Genomic DNA, 3,198 nt, shown 5'->3' with positions numbered 1-3,198 from the left:
AAAGACAAAAACAGTATGTGTGCGTTGTCTTCATTATTAAAAAAAATAAAAAAATATTGAGTTTTTCAAGATTCATTTTTGCTTAAAATTATGTCGGTTGCTAAAGTTTGAAGGACATATACTTGTATATGGTTGGTCCGGTGTTCTACTTGTAGTTTCACAGGATTGCCATTTATCTGACGGCTGAAAGCACCCGGTACGATTATGATATGTTTTTTTGTTTCGTGGTCTTTCACTTAAAATTATGTCGGTAACTCTGAGTTGGAAGGACATGTGTTTTCATGCATGTTTGGTCCGGTTAACCACTTGTGGCTACAATGGATAGCCATTAACCTGAAGGCTTAAAGTGACCGGGGTGACTGAATGCTTAACACATGCGTTTTACTTAACTCTGGGAAGTGATATTACTATTCAGTTAACAGCTTTTTAGAAGCTTTAAAATATTTTCAAATGGAAATTGATCCAACCTTTGGAAAGTGATAGATAAATTGTTTCTGTATGCCTAACGGGTGAAGTTATTAAGGTTAAAAGGCTCTAGAATAGTCATATATGTGTATGGTACTTTTCACGATGCGTAAGAGTTAAAGTGATAAAAACCAAATTTGCTAAACTTAATGTGGAGAGTCATTTTGAAGACAGGTGCATGTCTCCAGATACATCTCTCCGAATGATAGGCAGAAAAGCAATTACCCAGTCATACACGAGCCTGTTAGTGTCTTGATCACCAAAAATATTGTATAGTCAAGCTATAATTATTATTATAAGCAAAAAAAAATTGTGATTGAAGTCATTTATGTTTATTAAAGTTATATCATTATCAAGGCTTAAAGGGTCAAACTAGAACTACAGAGATGGGGGCACACAAGTAAGTCCTGTCATGTCTCGAATGAAAGGCTTGTCAGTTTACTGGCACTAAGTCCAACGTTCAACCTTAAAACTAAGCCTGCTTTGTAAAAAATTATTTTGATCAATCACTAGGGGGTTGGAGTCAAATTGGGGTGATCTGGGGAAATCCAAATACGCTTTGAGAAGAGATAAGAGGCATCACTGGTCCATAAGTGATGTCCATCTAAGCTTTATGCCTAACTGATCCTTAATCATATCACTGATGCGACGAAAGATCATGATAAGTATGGGATACACACTATCAATATGTCTCTTAATGTCATAATAACGCTGAACATGAATCTTTGTGACAGCCTCTTAAACGATATGATTCAATGTTCGGATCTTTTCATAAAAGGGCGACAGCTTTAGGAAGAACTGAAATTTGATCCCGGCGTTAAATATAAAGGGAGTTGTCTTATTTGTGTGTGGATAAATAATTATCTATTATTTTATTTTAGTTTGATTTATTTCCTTTATTTTGTTTTTTTTTCTTGTCTTATTCTATTATTTTACCCCGAAATTACTCTCCTCGAAAAGCTTGTGTAAATTGTGTTTTTCTCAAACTTGGGCTTTGAAAGATCTGGATTTTTTCTAATGGGTCATTAACTTGTTTGGGCTGCTTTTGGTTTTCGGCTTACTCTAAGCCCATTAAAGGGTTTTTGGCCCACCTGAGCTTGGTATAAGTATTGCTTCAAATTTTGGTATCATTTAACATTCTTCAAAACTCCAAACCCTCTTATCATCTCAGCCGAAATCTCCTCACTTAATCATCTTTGCCGAAATCAAAAACTTCCTCACTAGTTACAATCTTCAAGTATTAGTTGTTGATTAGCAGGTACTGGACAAGATCAAAAGGAGTTTTGTATGCTTCTAAGGACTATATCTGTGTTCCCATGAACTGATTTCATGGGTGACCTTAATTCGAAATTGGATTTATAAGTCATTTGGGCTTCGATGGGAATGTTAAGTATGATTTTTGGTTTTCGGCTAATGTTTTTAAACTAGATGTTGCAGGTTTAATGGCTTCTTAAGGATCTCGGTGGGTTAAAGGCGGTTACACGAATTCCAAGGTGGAATTCAAGGGGGTTTTCTGTCACCAGCTGGCAAGGGGTTTTCGGTCTGACTTTCATTGATCGAGAACTCCCTATCATGATCTAGACCGAGAACTCCTATTCTCGGTTTGACAGAAAACACCCGTTCTCGGTTAAATGCTGACCAAGAACATCTGTTCTCGGTTAACTGTTCTCGGCTAACCATCTAGACCATAGTTACACAGTATTGTGTACTTGGGCCAATTAATACTCTTTTGGCCGTAGAATGTGTTTTTCTTTGGGCTTGTATTTTCATTATAAGAGTTGTTAAACACTATTAAGCCAGTATCTTTGATATCCAACTTGATATGTTTGGTGCAGATATGGCTGATCAAAACCCGTTAAAGTTTGTAGATACTCATAATATAGCTGGTCACCTGTATGATCCGCAACTGGCTCACAAGGAGTTCAAGTCGATGATTGTTGGACTCAATACTTGCAGGATTTCTCATGCTCTTCGTGAGAATCCTGTCATTTGCAAGAAGATGGTTACTTATTTCTGGAAGAATGCAAAGATCAATTCTCAAGGGGCAGATGGAGTTATTTCAATCGACTCCAAAATACAGACAAAGCCAGTTACTGTTTGAAGCCATTATCAGAGAAGTACTTCTGTTTGGGGGATCAACCTGATTATCCAACAGAGTACTCTACAGCTGCAGTTACTGAAGTGATTACAAGAATGGGGTGTGAAGGCACTTATCCACCGGCAATCAAGAAATTGTTTCACCCTTACTGGAGATACCTATTGCACACGTTCTTCACATGTATCTCGGGAAGAAAGGGGGGTTCAGATGAAATCAGTCACACCCAAATGTCAACCGTTGCTGCTCTGATCATGGGCTGGAATTACAACTATTCCAAGTTCGTTTTCAATGAAATGATGAGCAATCTAAGGGCAAAGAAGAAGGAGATGTTTTTTATGTACCCAACGTTTTTTACAGATGATTTTTGATTCTCATTACACCAACTTGGTTAAAACTGTTGAGACCTTGGATATGAAGTCTATGGGAGCCAATTCCTTTGGGTTAATGAAGCAGTCAAGAAAAGGAGCCAAAGTGGTTTACAAGGGATTGAGACCTCTGGTAAAATTCGGTCATTTTGCTGAGACCGAAGCTGAGCCTGTCATAGCTCAGGTTGCTGACGAACATGTGGCACCCGCTCAACCACGCGCTGCTACATTTGGGATTTCCGATGAAGAAGAAGATGAAGAAGAGCACCG

Source organism: Bidens hawaiensis, unplaced genomic scaffold, assembly GCF_021521415.1.
Source record: "Bidens hawaiensis isolate Kalapana, Puna unplaced genomic scaffold, B.hawaiensis_p1.1 tig00062854_1, whole genome shotgun sequence".
Classification (NCBI taxonomy): domain Eukaryota; kingdom Viridiplantae; phylum Streptophyta; class Magnoliopsida; order Asterales; family Asteraceae; genus Bidens; species Bidens hawaiensis.
This window is presented reverse-complemented; position numbering follows the sequence as displayed.